General features: G+C 34.4%; 1 long non-coding RNA gene across 1 annotated transcript; it reads left to right on the top strand.

Moving 5' to 3' along the window:
• Positions 1-11,384: 11,384 nt before the first annotated feature.
• On the top strand, positions 11,385-22,626 carry LOC104911499. Its single transcript, XR_004160140.1, has 3 exons — positions 11,385-13,513; positions 14,556-14,633; positions 18,042-22,626. It is a non-coding gene; the product is annotated as an uncharacterized LOC104911499 (long non-coding RNA).
• Positions 22,627-22,836: the final 210 nt, after the last annotated feature.

The raw sequence follows: 22,836 nt of genomic DNA, 5'->3' as shown, positions 1-22,836 counted from the left end.
GTGATAAGAGCTAAAAGGAATGAATGCATACTTTTCATAATGGTTTTGGTTAGCAAGTTATAGAAAATAGAAGACTGAACTGAATTGAGATAAAAATAAGGTTAAAATTTTTCTTCTAAATCAGAACATCTTTTAAATCCTGTATTTTTTTTTTTTGGTCATTTAAGGCAGACTTCCACAAAGCATAGCAAAGACATTTGCCAGTGGAAAGTGGTAGTTGTGTAAAATAGATGGTTAGGCTTTTACAGCTGTCTTTTTATGCAATGACAGTGTGAAATGAATGGCATGAAAACTGGGGAAAATCACCTCTAGTAATACGAAGGACAGTAGGAACATGGCAGCTGTTGGCAGACCATTGCTGTACTCCAATGGACTGGCGTCTCACCTCTCCCCAGAGCTCTCTTCTCCACAGCATTGTTGAGGGACATAGCATTAATGCACTCAGTGCTGCATTCTATTGATCTTTTTTCAAGGGAAGAATTGTTAGCAAAATAGTCTTTTGTATTATTTTAAACATACTTTGATATTTAACTTAGCAAGAGTAAGAAAAGGACTTTGGACTTTGTGATGATCACACTGGTTGTTAGCTGCTGAAAATGGTTGTTTCGTGGTCTTGGACTACCTTCAAGAAGGTTCTGTGCTTCATGTGAAGGAATTTATTTATTTTTTTTTGTAGTCATAGGTAATTGTCTTCCCTGTGGGATTCTAGTTAGTCATTTTTAGCTGAAATCAAGTGAGTGCGCAGAAGAGAGAGCTGAGAATCAGAATTGTATGAGTTGATCTTAAAATATGCTGCAGCTGAGTGATGATGAAGACATAAATAATTGATAAACTTTAGTTATTGCTAGAGCAGAGTTTTCCAGCTAACGGAAGAGGTGATAGTGTTTTTTCTGAGGATGCTGCCAAATACCATGTTAGCATCAACGGAGTGTAAGAGTGTTGCTAAGCTACAGAGTAGATTGGCCAATTGTTGATTTTAAAAAAAAAAAGACTATCTTCACCTATCCAGTCTCTTCTTATCAGCCAGCTTTTTGTTTGAGCTGTTTTCCTCCAAGTGCTTCAAGATGATGACCTGATAACAAGCATCAGTTGGAACACTGTATTTGTATAATGTACTCCTATGTCTCTGTACTGACCATCTCACAGAACAACCCCATGCAGGTCTTGAAAAGGAGTAATGAAGGTAACAGACCCTTCTGGAATTTCCCAAGGCAAGGAATGGCTAGTAAACATTCTGGTAGTAAACAGCAGAACTGAAATTATTCTAATTTAGTAACCAGGATTTGTGTTACATCTTTTAAGGTAGGTGAGAGCTTGTCATTGGTCGGAAGTTTGAGATACACAGAATAGCAAAGATTGTTATTTTTCTTCTTTGTTTTCAGAGATACAGTTCAGGGGTGCTGCTGAGTGTTCCCAGTCCCCTTGCTTAGTCTAAATCCAAATAAGCTTGAGGTAGGCCTTTGATTAAAAAAAGAAAAATTATTTACTTAGGGACAACAGGTACAGTGATACTGAAAATTAAATTACCTTCATTGATTGTTAGATTACTGAACTTTTCAATGAGGAATGAAAGACTTCAGGTACTTCACTATTTGTGAAGTGCACAAATAGTGCAAGCTTATGACTGCAACAAGAGTCAGCTTATGTATGACATCTGGAAAGTTTTGCAGGACAATCCCAGTGTGTTCAGAATTTCATTAAAAATGTGCTGAAATTTGAAAGACTGGGTGATTACTAGTTGTGGATATGAGTGAAACAATTGTTTTTTGTTGCAAAAGCCTTTTGTAAGTGCCTGATCTTTAGATAATGTTTTTATGTACTAAACCTTGAGAGAGTAATTCCTGGAGAAACCTCTTGAAGCCCATGCTGCTCTCTGTATTAAAGGAATTAGATGATTATCAGAATCTATGCTATCCAAACAATTCGGTATCATGAATAATCAGTTGTCTTTATGGATATCTCTTTGAGGAAGAATTTCATACTTCTTGAACGCTGTTAGAACAACTCCTTATACTGGTGGAGTGGCCCCAGTCCAGGTTTTGAGATATGTTTCATTTACAAGTACAATGCTTTGCTTTCTGACTATGAACATTTTTTATTTTTGTGCTATTGTACTTTGCATCTCTCAGAAAAATGAAGTTAATAGTAAAGCTGTCTCTTTCACTGTATTCACAAGTGAATCTAAAATACAGTGGTCAGTTCATTGTGGTGCCATCAGCATTTCCTCTTGTTGGGCCTGCAGATTGCAAATTCCCCTGGCACTTTCTGCTATAACCAGCAGCATTAGATGCTTTCATTGACTGGTGCCCTAAAAAGGCAATGTCAAAAGCACTGTTTGGGTTACAGTAATCATAATTTTAACTTTTTGCTTCTTTGTTTAGATTTCCACCACTCTTTCCTGTTTTTCATATCTGTTTGTATCCACCCTGCTACGTGGTATTTGCAGTACAAAATTGCATTGTTTTCCCGAAGGTTAATTTTTCTCTCTGAAGACTTAGAATGGTAAATTTAATTTTTTGTAAATGTTGGATAGTTTTTAAATGTTAGAGTAAACATTGTCATTCTTTTTGGAAGTTGAAATCTACTTCATCATAGAATAGTGTAGGCTGCTGACTGGAATCTGGCTGTAGCGATCTCTCTGCAGTTCACTCTTGGCTGAATATTAACATTGTAGATATTTCAGACTTATTTTCTATTTCATAATAGAATTCAGGCTGATTAATGTAATGTACATCTGGAAAAACATAAATATGCTCTTTAACCTTGTCTTCTCTTGATGAAGATGCGTGTAATGAGATGTAACTTTGTTTAGATTCTGTATTGTTACTTATCCATTGTAGATGGATTGTTTTGCAGGAAAGAGAAGCAAGACATGAGCATTTGATTTCTAATTTCTGCATTCAGCTTTCCTGTATCATAGAATTACAGAATGGCTTGGGTTGGAAGGGACACTTAAGACCGTCTAGTTCCACCCCCTTGCTATAGCCAGGGGCACCTTCCTCTAGACCAGGTTGCTCAAAGCTCCATCCAGCCTGGCTTCGAATGCTTCCAGGGTGGGAGCATCCACAGCCTCTCTGGGCAACCTGTTCTAGTTTCTCACCATCCTCAAAGTAAAGAATTTCTTCCTGATATCCAGTCTAAATCTACACTCTTCCAATTTAAACTCATTGCCCCTCCTCATGTCACTACATGCCCTTATAAAATGTCCCTTCCCAGCTTTCCTCTAGGCCCCCTTCAGGTACTGGAAGGCTGCCATAAAGTCTCCTCTGAGCGTTCTCTTCTCCAGGCTGAAGAGCCCCAGCTCTCAGCCCGTCCTCATAGGTGAGGTGCTCCAGCCCTCTGACCATCTCTGTGGCTCTTCTCTGGATCTACTTCAACAACCTCGTGTCCTTCTTGTCTTGGAGGCTCCAGAATTGGATACACTACTCCAGATAGGGTCTCACGAGAGCAGAGTAGGGGGGCCTCGACCTGCTAGCCATACTTTTCTTTATGCTGCTCAGGAAACGATTGGTCTCCTGGGCTGCAGCACAAATTGCTGGCTCATGCTGAATCTTTCACTACCAAATCCTTATCCTCAGAACTACTTTCAAGCCATTTTCTACCCAACCTGTATCTGTGCTTGGGATTGCCCCAGCCTGGATGTAGGACCTTGCACTTGGCCTTGTTGAACTTCGTGAGGTTGACATGGGCCCACTTCTCAAGCCTGTCCAGGTCCCTCTGGATAGCATCCCTTCCCTCTAGTGTGTCAACTGCATCACTCAGCTTGATGCCATCTGCAAATTTGCTGAGGGTGCACTTGATCCCACTGTCCACGTCACCTACAAAGATGTTGAATAACACCAGTCCCAATACTGATCCCTGAAGATTACCACTTGTCACTGGTTCCATTTGGACGTTGTGTCATTGACTGCAACACTCTCAATGTGATCATCCAGCCAGTTCCTAACCCTGCAAGTGGTCCATCCATCAAATCCATTTTTCTCCAATTTGATGACCAAGATGTCATGTAGGACAGTGTCAAATGCTTTGCACATGTAGACGCATTATTTGTTTAATATTTATTTAAATGGTCAAATAGAAATTTAAGGCTTCTGGCATATCTTTTTTTTGTTTTTTTTTTTGTCTTGAATATGTTTCTTACCATCCTGTACCAGCACTTGTGTTTTCTGAATTAGTCTTTAAAACAATCCTTTTTTTTAATATACGCTAAAGTTGAATTTTTTTATTGTTTTTTTTATTAGAATCTAGGAAAACACTGTTACACTGTACGTTTAACTGAAGAATTAGGTTTTGACTTTCATCCATAGGCTTTATAGTTAAATCTCTTCATATTTTGTCTGTAGGTAGATCACTCTAAGGCACAGTTCTTCAGTAGGACGTTTATTGAATGGGTTATTTCATAACAAGAACTCTGAACTAAGAAAGCACATTTACAGTTTGAAATCAGATGAATTTTGTTTCATGTGAACTGGTTTTGTTCTGTTCTCAACCTGCTTGTATTGTGAGTACTACAGCTATTTGAACATGTGATATATATTTTTAAACGCATTCAGTGGGAGAGGTGATACAAAATCCTTGTGTTTGGATAGTCTTATGAGTTCACATGGTCAGAATAGCTCAAATGAATTTTCATCTAGGCTATAATAGCACAAATTTGAATGATTAAAAAGTTTTGTCTTATAAACGTGTGTATAATTTGATTTCTGGGTTAACAGCTATATTTTGAAGATAGTTTCGCATCTCCCAACTTTTGAGTCTGACATTGGTGACTCTGCTAATTGGAATAGAGCTGTGGAACAGCTTCATTCCAGATGGAACTTTAATCTGGCCTCTGATTGAGCTGAGTGTCCTTGTAGAGTCTCTTAGCATCTGCTTTGGAAATGTATATAACATTATTCAAAATTTGTACCAAATTAAACCACCCTAAGGCTATAACTCATTTTTTCTTTATTGAGAAATGTATTGTTAACAACTTTATGCCACAAAGTAAAATCTGCACTAAAATCTATTTTATGTATTTTTTTATTTTATTATTATTATTATTATTATTATTATTCTTGCTCTAAGCAGGTCATAAAGATAACTTGAAAAGTCAATCGCAGTACAAGTTCATATTATTTGTTGAACCTTTTTATTAAGAAATTTACAATGGTTTCATAATTCTGGATAATTTCTGTGAATGAAGTTTGAGATACCTGTTTTTGTATTTGTATGAAAAATTAAAAAGCACAGATGGGCTATATTGAAATACACCAGATACCATTCATTTAACTTCTGTACCTTATTTTGTTTCTTCTTTATCTCTAACAATTAATTATTGTGATTTTTTTGTATTTTTTTAATTCTCTTAAGTCAGCTGTACTTAGTTATAGTTTTTATGTTAAAATCTTCCTCTTGAGCTTAGTATAACTGCTGTTTTGAATGAGTTCTTTTACTGAAGATGGTCAGATTGGGGTAACAAATTGATACAATTTTTCTTTTAAGATACAATTTGTGTAATCTAACTCCAGTAGATTTGCTTGGAAAGACTGAGATGCTCTTGCTGGCAAGATCAAAATCTGAAGCGTTAAGTGTATTGTCTTAAAACATTTCTCAGCCCTTTAGTAGGACTTCAATACTGCCACTCCAAACACTGAACTTGAATCACCGAAGCTTTGTAGCTGAGCATCAAAAGCTTATAGGATGTCACTTTTCATTTACTCACTGTTTTTCTTTTATTCCCTGGTTTATCTTTGTCCATGCTACTGCTAAATCTTTCGGAGAAACTTCATTAATAACCGCTGCTGTGGCTTGATAAATTCCTTGCCTTCTGCTGCTCAGAAACATGGTGGCATAATGATTGCAACTTTGTCAGGTTATGCAAAGCTATTCCAAGTTTACTTACAACCCGTTGCAGAGCTGGTGAGCAAGAAATATTTGCTGAAGGGTAATTTTATTGAAATGTGTTAAGATCTGTCCTTTTCCAGAAAGCACCTATGGAAAAGTTTTGACAGAGAAAGGAAGATCTTATGCCTCTATAGCTACTATGTTTTGGAATGTGCTGTCTGCAAATCTTTGTTCTGGCTTTGCATTAATTCAAGATGAAAAATGGTGTTCTGAATCAGGTAGAGTCGTAAGTTAAACTTGAAACTTTAAACTGATAAAATAATCATATTGTGAAGTGCGATGCAACCATGTATCTTAGTGCTAAAATTTAGTAGATACTCTTCTTTCTTCAGTTTGAGAGATGAACATATTTCAAAAAGATGTTACCATGAATTGAAATTGTGATTGTTTGGCTATCAGTACTTAAACCTACTTTCCATCTACCACGGTTATTGCGTTCTGTTTATTCTCTACTTTTCCTCTTCTGGTGCTGAGTCTTGACATGTGCCCAATATATATATGGCAATCAGAGTGAGAGAGAAGAAACAGTTCAAGACACAATTGCTGTTTTGAAACAGAACTGCACCTTTATTTCCACTTGGGATTAAATGAAAAAAAAAAAAAGCAACAAAAACATGAACTTCTAATCTTACTACAGTTTGGGTGGAAGAGTGAGGTAAAAATCTACAATTGAATCAGATGTTACCAGGAGTGCTTTGTAACTTCACAAAGTTAATGCAAAAGGAAATAGGGAAAGTTGCTAGAATTTTACTGGATTAAAAAATAATAATAATAATAAAAACTTTAATAGATTTTAATATATATATTTTTTACTCATCTGTCTAATCTTATATCTGGCTACAGATGCCAGTGAAAGTTACTGAATATTTGTATCTTGAGTCAAGGTAGTTTTAGGGATTTATTTATGAAATAATAATAGAATATTGTCTGAGAAGGCAGTATCCTTGGAAGTAACATTTAAGAAATATCTACTGGAGTCAGTTCCATCAGTTAATATATTGCCATTTACATTTCATTCTTCAAAAAGTCTGGACAAGTTAACTGGAGTTAACTTAATTATTATGCATTAAAGATTTGAGGACTTCTTGTTTCCTATCACAGTATCTTTGAGCTCCATTCAGTTTTGCCTTGCTCGTTGTCTTTTTTTTTTTTAAACTATTATTACAAGACAGATTTCTAAGTTAGTCTAAAACAGTAAACCTTCTAACTGGACTGTAGAGAGGGGAAGAAAATAGTAAGTAAAAATATATGGGATTAAAGTTTCTCTTTGAGAGCATATCTTGAATATTGTATAAATTTTAAGAAAGTATAGTATACAGTATTTTGGTTTGATGTGTAAAGAGTTAAATATGTGTTTACTTTACATTATCATTGTGCTTGGAAATCGTGAATACAGGGATCAGGATTCTGTTGTGACCAGTGCTTAAGCCACAAAAAGATTAAAGGGTGGTCCATACCTTCCCAAAATTTAAGTGCTCTCTTGCTGGCTACAAGCACTGATAATAGTGCAGGAGCAAAATAGATTTAACTTCTCATTATTTCACTCCAAGGAACAGTCTTTCAACAAAGTCATCTAAATGTTTTACAAGTAGTACAGGAAGAAAACATTCGGTATTATGTAATGTTCATTTTGACCTCCATCTCACACCGTCAACACTCTCACATTCAGATGTTTCTTGAATGGAGCAGGCTATGAAGTAACCTTGAGTATGTTTTATCATTCAAGCAATTTGTGCAGGTTTAAGACTAACTCCAAAAATTGCTATACAGATTTTAGGCTACTAAAATTATGTTTATAAAAGAAAGCATTCTCTGAATAATTTGTATGCCTTTGTGCACAACTTGCTCTTGTACAAATTCAGTCCAGTAAATACATAGAGAGTTCTTAAGTCCATTTATAGATCCCCTTCCTGTATTGCAGCTGTGGAGTAAGGCAAGTAGAACTACTGAAGTGAAAGTGCAATTCTCAGAGCTTTCAGCAGAATGTGACTTCCTCAGCTATTTAAAGAATGGGAATCAATACCTACCATTGAATGTGAAAACTGGCCCCAAGTCCAGTGGCATCATCACCATTTCAAATTCATGCAGCGTTAGATCTCCCTATTCTCATGTATTATTTTTTTGTGCCAGTCTACAAGTTTTTGTGCTTTCATTTGGGTTTGTATTTAAAAAAAACATCGTAGCAACCCAGAAGTTAACTCATATGCTGGGTACTTCTGATAGTTTATTTTAAAACAACAAACTTGATACAGAAACAAAATGGCAAGCACACAAAGCAGGTTAATCACTCAACTCATATGACGGGAAATCCCACCTTTCCTTGTCTGTCTTTCTCCAGTTACCTTACTCCATCTTCCTTCACACTTTGTTTTCAGGGAATGGGAGATGTGAGAGAGATTGCACAGAAATTGCAAGCACAGCAGAAGACAGTGATGAGGGCAAAATGGGATATCTGTGTTGGGCCAGTCTCATGTTACACTGGCTGCTACCAGCATTAAACTGCACCTTGCATTTTGTAGAGTATATTGCCATTGCAATATTTCTGAAAGTTCTTTCCTTATACTTCAAATAGCCTCATTTACATGTTGACAAATCAAATAGCTATGAAATCAGAGTACACATGAGATAGAAAACCACCAGATCAATGTCTCTGTTTTCTTGATGCCATCAGCATCTACTGAAGTTTATAAACATGTGATCAAATAACTTATTAATTTATTGAAAGCTATTCAAACACGAATATGATTATACTGTTACCTAAACACAGTCTTCACCAGCACTGCAATTGGAAGACCCAAAAATTCACTCGGCAACATACAAATGGATATCTCCGAATACAGTACACTAGATATTCCAGCTTTAAGATAAAATCTTTATTTCAAAATTTTATTTTTAATAATCTTCAGGGGAAAGTGGGAGAGTCCATCTGCTTTCCCAAATTCTTCCATCTGACTCCTATAGAACCCATAATTGCAAAGTGACTCAATCTTTTGTTGCTTTTTTACATGCAAAAAGTTGTTACAATCTAGGAAGTGCTATTTTACAGGTCTAGATTGTGAAGGAATAAATATAAATTAACTCTATCTTTTACTTGTCAATGAAATACTCTAGTTTTTTAGAGCACTCAATTAAAATTTTCAGTCTCCATAGAACAAGAATTTTATGTTGGTTCTCTAGCTTCATCTGATGACATAAAATTTAAAAATAATACATGGAGTAAGATGAATGAACTGTCTTAAAATATTCGCTGTTTACTCCTCCTTTCTTTTATATAATTACTTATTTATATATTTATTGTAGCTCATACATGCTATCAAATAGATTGTATGATCCCCAGGAAACTGATGTGCTAGTTGCTTTACTGTTCAGCTATGGAATTGAAGCTATTTCCAACTCTGTGTAAGACCTGTATGGGTGTACTGATAGGAGTCACACATGCACAGCATTTCTAGACTGTGTTTGACAGTCTCAGTTACTATTTTGCGTAACTAATGTGATTTGTAAAAGTGTAAGAATGCAATAGATTGTTCTTAGTGAGTTTTCAGCCATCAATTATTAGCAGGTATAGTTTATCCTTGCTAAAAAGAAATTAATTAAATTGCATAAATGAATATTTCTGGTAAATTAAGATACTTGCTTCAGTTAAATTGTTAAAATCAGAAAGAGAAAGGGATGAAATACAGTGGAGATATTTAACTCATAGATGTTTGAATTTCAGTTTGACCTCTTTGTTAAAGGCAGCTATGTTTGTCATTCTGATGAAGATGCATTTCGCCATACCTTGCTGTTGACAGACTCTCACCTACTTTTCCCATTTATTATGATAATAGTCTACCAGATGTCATATGTCACAGACTAGTGAAGTTGTCTCTGCCTATTACTACTTTTTTTATAATGTGCATTCTTGTTTGTCTTTCCTTAATTTAGGAATTGTTATATGCTCTTTGACATCCTCTTTTTTATGAGGAAAAGAATAGAGGTTAAGAACATAAAATATTTAAAAGAAATTTTAGATACAAGGTACTATTTTCTTCCCATTATGTTAAAGTGTGTTTAATATGGAAGGATAACTTAAAAATGATTGAGCAGCTTAAAACTCTAGTAAATGTTAATTTCAAGTATCTAGCTCTATTTTGCTCAGTAACTTTGTAGAAAATTTCAGTGGATAGATAAGTGCTAGTAAGAGGAGTTGAAAACACAAATTGAAGGATTTTATACATAACTATAGTGATAAGAGTAACTGAAGTCATTACTCCTTACCTGAAACATAAAATGGATATATATTTTTAAAGTTTATCCCATCTTTTAGAATATAACCATCTCATATATATATATACGGAGACGTGTGAAAAGTTGCAACAGAAGCAACTGTTTAGTTCTTGTCATTCAGAGGTGTGGTATTGTTCATCTGTGTGTGTTAATTGATTACACACCATGCCTGTGATGTGAACACAAGTTGCAGAAATATTTTAAATATAAGCAGAGTTACTTGGAACCTCGAGCAGATTTTTTCTCTCGTCTCTTCTGCAGATTGAGGAGGAGGGAATCAAAGAAAGCTTGACATTTTTCTTTTTCCTTTGCAGTTTTGTGCAACCAGAATTGACCATGGCTTAAATTATTTCAAGTTAGTTCTGAAAAATTCCTGTTTTAGAAATACCTAAGTCACTGTCCAAAATAAATTTTGTGCCCTGATGTTTCTTTCAAAATTAATTTTATCTTTTTTTTTTTAAAAGAGGACTTGCATTTCATTTTTGTCTCTCAAAGATTTGATCTTTTTAACTGACTATATTTTTCTTTTAAGTAAAATCAAAGCAATAAATTAAATTGGAAAGATTAGTTGTCTGTACATGAAACAAAACTAAAACTTTATATGTTAAGTAGATGTCCCTCTTGTTGAGATGATCCTTGATTCCAACTTAAATGTTTATATCGTGGAAAGCAAAGAGAAGGTAAGTTTATATAAAATAGCTAAATTTTATCCTCCCTGTTCCTCAATTAATTGTTGTAAATAGAGTGTAACAATCCCATTACTTTGAGTAAAATGCAGATTTTGATTTGATGCACAAGAACTATATTTTTATTTAAAAGAGAAATAATCTTTATTTCTTCAAATGAGAAAAATCTATGGTACATTTCTACCTTTCTATACAGAAGAAAACTATAGTATTTAATTATAGTAATGAGGAATATAGAATATTTTTAGGCTGATGGAGCAAATATGGAATAGTTGATGTACTGCCTATATCACTTCAGCTTTAAACCCAAGGAAGAAAATGGATATGCAGATTTTTTCTTTATCTTGCATTCTGCCTGCATTGCACCCATTCATCTTAATTTGATTGGGCCAGGCAAACCAAAGTGAGAACTGTGATTTTGTATGCAAGATGTTATTAACCTGTAGATGATGAGGTTAATTTGATTATGAATTAATAACTTAAAATACTCTTGAATTTTAACTGTTATTAAATAAAATCAGCAATTTACAAAATATAATACCATTATCTCTCATTGAAAACAGGAGAGTATACATTTAATCTGCTTTAAAATAATGCCCAGTCCATTAATACTTTTCACTGAGAATAGGTATAATCTCACATGTTGTGTAATCTTACTAATTTTAGCTGAAGTTGTTCCTTTGCTTTATCAAAGTTGGCTCAACTACAGGGAAGTGTGCTTAGCTGCAGTAGTGGCTGCCTCTTGAGCAGAACTCTAGCGTTACCAGTTCCTGACAGCTGCAAGCCAGCCTCTGGGCATCTTGCTAAATTTTCAAATGTAATTATACAGTAGACTTCCTTTAACAAATTCTGTGTTCCCAGCTATAATTATAACAGCTTTTCTTGCCTCCAGCCTGTTCCTTATCTTACAACCCACCTCCATATCTCCCACTGCTGGCTAGGGTTATCCAGTAGAGCTGATGAATCTAGAAAAGCAGAGTTTACCTTCTCTAACTCCACAAAGATGGTTTCTGCAGCACAGAAGATCCAGTTCTTCTGTTTGACTGTACTGAAATGACATGTCTTTGTTTTCTGCTTCTCAGAACAGTTGATTATTAGCATGCTGCTTCTTGTTTTGCATTCAAGTTTCAGTTGTTTTAATAGGACAGAAGGTAAGGAGTTGTTGAGAGCTACCCATAAAATGGCTTAAGAAGACAATATAGGGAAGGAGAGCCTTCAAAAAGTGCTTCATGTTCATCTTCTCACATTTAGGATATCATTTCTGTGATGTTACTGTTTGTTCATTGTTCTTTGTAAGCACACATGTAATATGAAAATAAAACCGTCTGTGATACATTCTAGGTATTACACATCTTAGAAAAAATCTTAGATCTGATTTGAGACAAAATCCTGGGTAATTTTAAGTAAAGAATGATGAAACCGAGTAAGTTACCAGTAGATGTGCTATATATTTAATATTGGCTCCTGTCAAAGAAGTTTCAAAGCAACTACGCATATTTGCTCCTCTGTACCAGCCCAGTAGTAAAGGAAGCTGATGGTGGTGGTTTTGAGTATGGGAGTATAAAGATAAGAGGTAAATGGGAGAAGTCATATGCTGTTTAAGGCATACAGAAACATCCTTACTTTTTGTTGTCAGTTCTGACTGTGATTGGCTGAATGTTATTGGAAAAATATATTGCCTAGAAGATCACAGATTACCGTCTAGTTCAATATTCTCTTTTGCAGCAGGATCGAGTAAATTTATCTCGCCTTTTCCTGAAAAGCTTTGGTGAAATAACCCCTAGAATTCATATTCCCATTGACTTTTCATAATTTACCAACATCTTCCTAACAATTCTGGTGCTCTCACTATATACAGCATACTTAAGAGATGGAAGGAAGTAGTTATCACCTCTTCACGTACATGCACATATCTGCACACCCACCCACCCTAGATGTCTGTCAACATGTGATACTTCTGGAAGACACCACGAAATTTAGCCACTTGGTTTGTGAACTTCTGTCCACTGACTCCCAGTGCAGTATTTTATCAGTGGTCCATTTTGTGTTCATGTCTATGCTATATTTGTGTTCGTTCAAAATGTAGCGCCTTGGATTTCTCTTAATTGAATCATTTTCTTGATTTCTGGCTGCATCCTTCACTATTCAAAAGCATTCAGAAATCAGATCCTGTCCTCTGAGGTGCTGCTGGTTTTTCATAGTATTGCATTATCTGTAGATTTTGTCACCACATAGTATTCTATTTAATAATCTCTTATTGAATGAAACGGGACTATTGAGTGGAATAGTCTCCTAATGGAAGTACTAAGACAAGAGTTCCTTCTTTATGTTCCTCTTCCTCAGCTTAACATTTTTCAAGGTGTTTTCTTTTTAATGAGTGTTTTTGTTGTTGTTTTTAATTCCTTACTTTCTTTCCTCCTTGTTTGTGCCTTGTTTGTCTTATATCATTGTAGGTCTCTTTGATAGCTTATACAGGACAGAGATGAATGTTTTTTGTTTTGTTTTTTTTTTCTAGCTGAGAGGTTGTGCAGTAGAAATTTTCTTTGGTTTTGTTTGTTCTGTAATTTCAGAAAAGCACAGTTGGGTTCATAAGAATAAGACTTCAAAGGTTACCAGAAAATTAAGTGCTCTTTCATCGCATTTTATGTACCAAGTGGAATGGGATTAAACAGGTCAGTTCCAGAGGGAAATGAGATCCAAAATTTTGCTTTTTGATTATGTGAAGTGTAAAGGTGAGTAACTACATATGAATATCATCATTTTGGCCTCTTGCATCTCAGTACAGTAAAATAGGTTGGGAAAAAGATTGAAGTACAGCAATGGAGATTCAGCCCCCAGTGCTTGCTAATATCTAAATACCCTATGAAAAAACTTTTAATCAGAATGACAATGACTTTGGTATTTGGGCTGATGGCCCAGGGAAGACCTTTCCTTGATATTCAATAAATTTGTGCATGACCACCTAAAATCTGTCATTTATCTGTCTATTTTACTTGTATACTGCAACATGGAGTTTTAACTGAAAAATAAAACTATAACATTAAAGGCAGTGAAAGCAAGGTGTATTGCTTTTTTTTTTGTTTTATTTGATAAGGTCTATCCTATGAGCAGAACCCACTTGCTCACTAACAGACAATGGAACCAGAAGCCAGAACATTTATACCAATTGATAATGTCTCTTTGAAATTTGATGTTTTCTATTTTAGCTGCCAGTTTACTTTATAGGTCACTTAATTTTTGTTACTTTTTTTTAGTATGAGCTGAGAGAGAATATTGCTGAATGTGCTAAAATAGATGTGTCTTTTTTTTAAGGCTGTCATTTAAGTAGACGAAAGAGTCATGCTTCTCTGATAATAAGTAGTACTATAATTGATTGTTGTTAGAAACCCTTAAAGTACATTTTTATGGTTGAAATGTACTTTGGGTAAGCAGTGTTCAGTGTGCCTATTAAAATAATTCACTGTATGCCGTAGTTTCTTTGAGTATTAAGGAAGTAGGACTTTTTCCTGCAACAGTAATTGGTTGACACTGCTTGACCTTAATGCAAAGCTACAGTATTTAATGAACAAACAGAAGGAATAAAGTTTTGATAAATAAGGCAATTTTTGTGAAACCTTTAGAAATATGCTTGAAGTCTTTTAGTGTTAGATTGACGGTTTTTCTTTTTGTGAAAAGAATAAGTGAATAATTTAAGGCTATATTTCATGTTTTCAGATCTTCATTCTGTCATATAAATAATAAACTGTGAAATACAGCAGCTCCTGCATTCACAGATTTAATAGACCTATGCAAGTGAGTATCTTACTCTCTCCTGGCATCTTAAAATGCACTTCTGTGTTAACGTACATCTGAGAAGAAATGCAGAAGTGAGACCTTGCTAGACTCCCTTCAATAACCAAATTCCATACGTCACTCTTTTTTAAAAAATAATCCAGAAATTGTTCTGCTTAAAATACCTAATTTTTTTTAGTTTTTAATTTACACAGTGTTACAGACATCGTAAGTAAAGTAATACATTGATATTCAAAATTAATGTGTAATCCAATGTTTGTTAAAAGGGAAGACTATGGGAAAGGAATTCATGTTTGGATAAGGCATAGAACTTTGAAACACCATGAAATCTTAACGAGAAGACAATAAAATGTATTTAAGTACATAGTGAAATATGAAGGTAATTTATAATATTTATTACATTTATTCTCAACTATGTAATTTTTTTCTTGAGGGAAATATTGTTGGGGAGAAAGAGGAGAGAAACAAATGAATCTAGTTTCTTTTCTGTTTCCTTTCCCTGTCCCTCCCCGTCCCGCGTTAAGAGTCTTTAGTTTGATATCTGTTGAAATGATGATGAAGTAAGACTTGAGAGAATAAGTAGTGGAGCAGTGGATTTTTTCATGTAATTTTAGGACTAGTGAACCATGTGAAGCATAATGATTCTTCTTGAAAGAAGAATGTATATTTTGTTAGCTGTAAATTGTTGATTTCCTAACAATTTAGAAGACTGAGATAAAATTGTCTTCATTTTCTTCCTGTCATCTACTTGTTTCAACCCTGGAATAATTCTGGATACTAAGAACCTTCTACTAGGACTTGAATTGATGCTGAACTCTTGCCTCCCTCTGTCTTGTGACTATGTGTGCATCTAAGCAACTGGGGAAAGATCATTATTTCACATTTCAAAGACTGTAAATAGTATTTAAGAACCATCAGATAGTGTGCCTTTGTCATGCTATTGCTTTATGTACTTTCCTCGTAAGTTCCAGAAATGGTTAGTATGAATAGTTCAGGCAAAGAGGGCCATGAGGATTTTATAGTCAGATTATTTTTTCTGTTCTTTTCAAGCAAAATAATCTTTGTTTCTTGTGTTATATTAACATGAGCCTGTATTCACTGTTGTAAATAATTTCCAAAATTTATTCATATCTTCATTTCCTCTTGTTTATTTTTTTCTTATTCTCTGTAAATCTGTCTCTTGGTCTAAACATGTAAATGAAAGCATGCTTTTCCCATTCTCCAGACTATTCTACTCATTGAAAACTCAAAACATCAGTTCAGGGATAGAGGCTGTTTTTTGGGGGGAGAGACCTGATAGCATCCTTTAAATCTCTAAAGGGGAGCTGTGAGAAAGAAGGAGGCAGTCTCTTTAGCAGTGTCTCTTGTGAGAGAACAAGGGGAAATGGTTTCAAACTAAAAGAGAGGAGATTTAGATTGAACATAAGGGAGAAGTTTTTTTACAATAAAGGGTGGTAAGGCATTGGAACAGGTTGCCCAGGGAGGTGGTAGAAGCCCTATCCTTATAGACACTCAAGGTTAGGCTGAATGGAGCTCTGAGAAACCTCATCTGACTGTAGCTGTCCCTGTTCATTGCAAGGACTAAAGGCCTTTAAAGGCCCCTTCCAACTCAAAAAGATTCTATGATCCTATGAAATTAACTTGTAAACTAGTATCACAGCAATGTGAAAATCATCTATGTTTTCAGAACTTGTGTAACAATGTTTTGCATTTTTTTTGCTATATAAGCATTATTTAAGCCATTGACTAAGGATATTTTGATTGTTTCATTAAGAATTCACAAGATAAATATAATGGTTATCGTAAGCAAACTGAATTGATTTACTGTAATAACTGAGGTGACACTTCCATTATTAGTCATTATTAATTTAGTACAAAACCATGATCTCACTGTAGCATATGAACAATTATTTATTTGCAGGCTTTCACCTATTGAGGCATACATGTAGAAAGATGATATAAAAATCAAAAAAGATGACAATGGAAAAGCAGAACAGCAAGGAAATAAAGATACTTTGCTAATGCCTGTATGCTGATAGTTGTTTTTAAGTTCTTAGTTGGCTGCAGTTCTGTATTTTTAGTCAGTACAGATTTTTTTTGCTTAATTTATTAACACCTATAGAAATTAGAATGAACAGTAGTTATGACACATGGTCTATGTAATCTGAAAATTGTATTTTGTCACATGTTTTAGTTACAAAACCTACTTGAAATCAATTGTCCAAACATTCACTTAACATATTAATAAGTAATATAGGAATACTCTAAGCCCTCTTGAATTAGACATATTACAACTTGTTACAAATTTTAATGCCAGTCTTAATAACTCAAAGTATACTCTAGAATAAAAATATATTTATATGCTAGTGTATAACAACTGGGATGATAATCTAAATTTAAAAAAAAAAAACAACACTGTTTAGTGAGAACTGTGCAATTTTCTCATGTGTACAAGAGCGTGTTTAATTTCTTTAAAAGAAATTCTAAAATGTTTTCTTTAAAGTAAGCAAGGTCTTTATAGCTTATTTCTAAATGTAGTCAGATCTCTGTTGACAACTGTGGTCATACTTGAGTACTTCTGCAACATTGGCACCTTGTAGGACTTTATTTTTTAAAAGGGTCTGAATATTTGTGTTGTCAGGTTTTCAAAACAGTGTAGAAACAGTAAAGTATTTGAAAAGTATCACTGTTTCCAATTGAACGCTATTAGCATCCCCTATTTTTAATAGGAAAAATTATTTCAAAATAGCAATGTAACCCATAATTATGTGATATAGGGTTGATTTATCTCAAATAAACGGCTGATCTGTTGATGGAATTTGGTTTAAATTTTTCTCAAAACCAGAGCCTTGAGCATTCTTAGTGTGTTCAGAACTAGCTGTAGTGTGCTGTTAAACCTTGTAAGATATTTTTCATCTATTAATAATGAATTAACTACTTTATGGAAAATGCGTGTAGCAATATCAAGTTACTGAAATTTGTAAAGCACGTGTTTTTAAGAAGTCAAGGGAGGAAGAATTGATAGCTAAGAATTGAATGTTAATTAAAAAAAAAAAATAAAAAAAAACAGTTTGAATTCTGAAATTGTAATAATTGAGTTGGCAAACCTTGGAGTTGTTTTCCAGACAGTAAAACTTCAGCAATTATTTCTTTTAAATCTCTCTGCCAATATTATCTTATTAAAAATAAATAAAATCACATGGTCTTATTTTATATGTAATTTCTTTCTCTTCTGCGACATGATTGTATGAAATACTTACTTGACTTGAAAACTATATTAGTTTCAGTCACTTGACTTTGTTGTTACATGGAGATTCTATAAGAAATGCAATGTTTTAATTTAAGTTTAAAAAAAATTAGATTTTAAGGGGCATTTTTTCATCAAACATCTTTACTCTCCATCCAAAGGTCAAGTTCAGGAGTCTGGTGCCAGGACTACTCCAGCTTCCTTGTTCATACTGGTGACTTCTGAAGTTGGCTTGAATATCATTTTAAGAACGACTGTCTTGTTTGTTCAAATACCTGCCGCACTGTGAGTTAATTTTTCTATCTTAAAAAGAAAAAACACCTACAAATTTTGCCTCACCTTCATTAATGTCACAGTTAACTCTTTTAGCACTTCTAAGATGATGTTTGCAGTGTTTTCCAGAAATTATTTCACCTTTTATGTAAAGTGACATTTACTAGCATAAATGTTTTTTACTAGTCTACTACATTAAATTGTAAAAGACAATTGAAAATTCTCACTGTAGTACGTCATTTTATAAGCTATGGATAACTGCTGAAGTCTGCTTGCTAATGAGCTGGTGAAACATCATCAGTGGGAGCTTCTATTTTTTTCTCTCATGCCCTCACTCCTCACCTGAAAGAGCAGTTCACTATCATAATTCAATTCTTACAGCAAAATGGCAGCGTTTAGAGGTGATATGATGTTTGCTATTAAAGACTTGCCAATTTTGCCCTAAATAGCTAGGTTTTATTTCCTCAAATTCCTCAATTTGCCATGTTTTGTTTGGAATTACCTAGTAAATGTTGAGGTAATACTATTGAATTGTATGAAGGAATTAGAAAGTTGAAATGCTAGCAATGTAGATTTAGAATACTAATATTTGTCTGCAGAATGACTTCAGTTCAACAGATTAAATATCCAGAAACTCAATTGGAACAATTTTTGCTCTTACTGACTTCCACCAGTGTTATTAATTAGTTATTTTTCCTTTATACTGGTCTGGAAAATTTAGAACCCTTTCTGTACTGATTTTATAAGAGATGTATGTGCTTGTGTTTATGTATGTATAGTTTCTGTACCTTTCAAATGTAGTTAGTTTTTTCTGGTGTTGCAGTGAAGTACAGAACACTATGCAGTACATTAAAGAAATAGAGTCTGTGCATCAGAACAATTTTCATGCCTCACTCAATTCTTAATGTAAATTAGTAGGAACATTGGTTATCCATTTGAGAAATTGAGTTGGTATAAAAATAAAAATGCACTTATGGTGTGTGGTGCTTTGTGTATCATCTTGGGAGTGTTTTTCTGTTTATCTGTCACTTGCATTAGAAAAAGCAGTCACTGGCTGCAGGTGACATTAAAAATTAAAGGTTAACCTCAATTTCTTTACTGACCAGACATGGGGCAGAAAGTTCTTCTGGATGTATGCCTGAATTTTGGAACTGTCAAAAAGAATTGAGAAGACTTGTGCTTTTGGTAATTTAATCTTTGTGTGCAAGTTTGGGTATATGGTTTTAACATTTTCAAGTGCTTATATTGCTTACAATAGGTGATATCCAGAATATTCTTCATTGCATCCAACTTTACGAAATTGAAAAATAACATGGTAATGCTGTAGCAAATAATTGTATTGATCTGCATAATTTTTGGAAAGATGTTTTTATTTCTGTAGAGAAACTAATAAAAGTAGCCTTTTTCCTATTACAAGAAAGCGTGTCTTTCAAAAACTAGTTAAAATTTTTATTGAAAATTGCTATAGCAACATTTGAACATCCTGCTTAGCTCGATGTACATTTAATATAGACCAAATATGCAAGTTGCTCATGAACAACCCTGGGAAATCTATCTTTTAAGTAGTAAGTCTTTTGACTAAGTTGGCTGCTATGCCATGGTGAGTTCAGACTGATCTAAATTCGATGTTGTAGTGCTTCCCTCCTCTCACTCTTTGTGATGGAGTTGTAATGTTCAGAAAAGAAGACTAGCTTCAGGCAGCAGTGGTTGCTGTGTCTGCCAAATATCTCATTTGTGAAGCAGCTATTGTGCTTGTTCCGTGGTAGACCAGCTATGGGCAAGTCTTTATACTGAAGCTGCAAACTCAAATGCTGCTCTTACCTTCTGTTTTATCTCGTGATTTACTTACCCATGCATATAATCAATAGATCTGTTGCTTGTTGCTTTCTAAGCGCAAATGAGTGGGAAGAAAGAACAATGAAATTGCCTTCTCTGTCTCTGTGGTTCAAATAGACTGCCAAAACGTACTCATCTTCTTCCTTATCCCCCTTCTGTTGAAGGATGAATGTCTTCTGATCGTCTTTTTTCTTACAGAATCACAGAATCCTTAGAATTGGAAAGGACTTTAAAGATCATGTAGTCCAAGTCCTTCTTCCTACAGCTTATCTTAGGAAAATATGAAATATTTTAATATTAAGGAAAGCTGTGGATAGTACTTCAGAGAAGACCATTGTAATAGAGATTTGTGAGGAAACTTAGTATTGCACATACTCATATAATTGTTTTAAAATTATTTATCTATGTTTGTTTCTTGCTAAGTTTGACGGTTATATCAAGACTTGTAAGCTGAATTTTTCAGATTTTGAAATAAATTTTGTTAAGAATTTATTGATGGGAAAGTGATAATCCACATTTCATATCTTTTATTTATCCCTATTTTGTTAAGACTATTTCAGACCAGTAATTTTTCTGAAGACAGAATACTTGTAGATGACAACAATTTTTCTGTTTTCCCTCTGCTTGAACTTATCCCAGTTTTCACCAAGGTCCGTGCTTAACAATTCCCAATTTCAGGTGTTCCAGATTTTTTTGCTTGTCGTAATAACGAACCTGATCAAGCATTATGCCACTATTGAAATAATTAATGTGGAAACTGAAGTAATATATAGCTTTACACTCAGATCTTTTGAGTTAGTAAGTCATTAAATTGCACAAAATAGTTTATATTTGTTGTCTTACAAACCAATTCTAAAGTGTTAGTTTTATAAACCAGGTTACAGGGAAATAGTTAAATACGGCAGAAATTTGTTATAATTTGAAATTCACAAATTCCTAGAAATTTCTAGTGATTTTAAGTATTTTTAACATGCTCTAAAATGTGTGACGTTTTATATTTTTTTAATGATTTTTCAGTTACTTCCTTTAAATTCAAAACAAACAACTTCTCGTAGTCTGGTTACTTTCAATCTTGTTACAGATGGCTTCTCAAATACTACAGTAATCTGTGGTTTGTGGAGCAACTAAACTATCCATTTGTTACACTGTCAGGCAGCTCATAGAGGTCATCGCACATCTGAATGAACCAAACATTAAAGAAAAGAAAAGAAGCTCTTAATGCAGCATTTCTGGTGCTGTTCTTACAGCATGAGTGGCCCATGCACCTATGTTCTTGTGATTAGTTTGTGGCTGTATTGGAAATATCAGCAGTAGAGAGATACATCTGTATACAAAGGACTCTTTCTCATATGTAGCAGAACTTACGGGATATTCAGCTTTGAAGAATGAAAAGCAAGTCCAGATTTGAGCTATATCATTTCCACATAAGGGTGCATACTGTCACCTCACTGATAGCAACTTCCATAGCCTAATTTCTGTGGCTATTAGATGGCCCCAGTGAGGATTAGCACTATTTTGTGTTACCAGCCCATGCTCTTTAGGCATCATTTCTTCTCTCTTGATCTCTGTCACGGTTTATCAGCTTTATGTAGCTGATGATCACGTAACGAATTTGATAGTGCTTCACATTGTTCAGTAGATGAGTAGTATATGTCTTCTGCACTTCCCTTGCCCCCCTCATGTTGAACAGTATGGCACTGATGCCTGAGCTGCCCTTGGGCAGAGCCCAGAAAAGTCTGGGAGAGCTTGAGCTTCATACTTGGTATCTGCTTTGTTTTTTTAAATTGGGAAACCAGTCTTGCTAGTTGGAAAACCAGAATGTGAGGGCATGAACTTCTTATTACCTGCTTACTTTAATGTATGTATCTTTCACACTTTCATTATATATCTTCTCTTCTGTGTATTGATAACTTCCAGGTTTCTTTAGAAGCATCACACTGTTGACAAATGGCATTACTAGTCAGAAGACTTTTATTTGTGATTGGCTTTTGTTTATTTTTGGTAACAGAGGTCTACTGTCTTAGGTGATCCTAAATGCTAATGAGAATTTGTTAATCAAGATTGTTTTAAAGTAGTTGTTAAAGGATTAAAAGTTGCAGTCTTAAGAGTTTTTGCATCAAAATAGTCATCAGGAGGAGAGATTGTTGGATTGCCAATGGCATGCTGTAAAGAGGATTGTAATATTTTGATGCATTTGAAGTGACTCTCTTACCATAGATGAGATCGTTACAGGCAGTTGTTTCTGATGCATTCAGTGTTGTGATAATGTTCCAATAAAGTTTTAAGAAAAAGAAGTTCTAGAAAATTGTCTTCTACTTCTCTTAAAGGGGAGAAGGCTCCATTTTGTGATTATGCTTGGCTCTTTTTCTCCTACCCGGGAAATACTACGCAACTTACTTTACTACTAGGACAAATTCTTAAGGAAGTTCACAGCATTTTACTTTATACTCTTAATTAATACCATTGAATGTCTGAATATAGACTGAATGGCTATAGATAGATGCCAGCTATGTGCAGTTGGAGTCTGGTGTTAGGGATTGCATCCTCAATGCAAGTAGCAGCCTTTCTCAGTTGTTCTCGTGACAAGCTGACAGTTGTAATTAGATAGAAAGGAACTTAATGAAGCTTTATAAAATTTACTGTATTGGCCAATCTCTTACTAATATAAGACCCTCTACATATTGCTTAGTGAAATGTATTCAGCGAGCTCATATATTAAATGTATAATATAAAGCATTTCTTTAAAGTAGCAGTAGCTACCATGGTCAGAAGTTATTCTTTATCTGTGGTCAGATGCATTTAAAGAAATTGATGTGGAACATGAAAAGCTCAGAACTTCCTGAGTCA

This window comes from Meleagris gallopavo, chromosome 6, assembly GCF_000146605.3.
Source record: "Meleagris gallopavo isolate NT-WF06-2002-E0010 breed Aviagen turkey brand Nicholas breeding stock chromosome 6, Turkey_5.1, whole genome shotgun sequence".
Taxonomy (NCBI): Eukaryota; Metazoa; Chordata; class Aves; order Galliformes; family Phasianidae; genus Meleagris; species Meleagris gallopavo.
The sequence above is the reverse complement of the archived record's forward strand: the minus strand, read 5'-3'. Positions and strand labels throughout refer to the sequence as shown.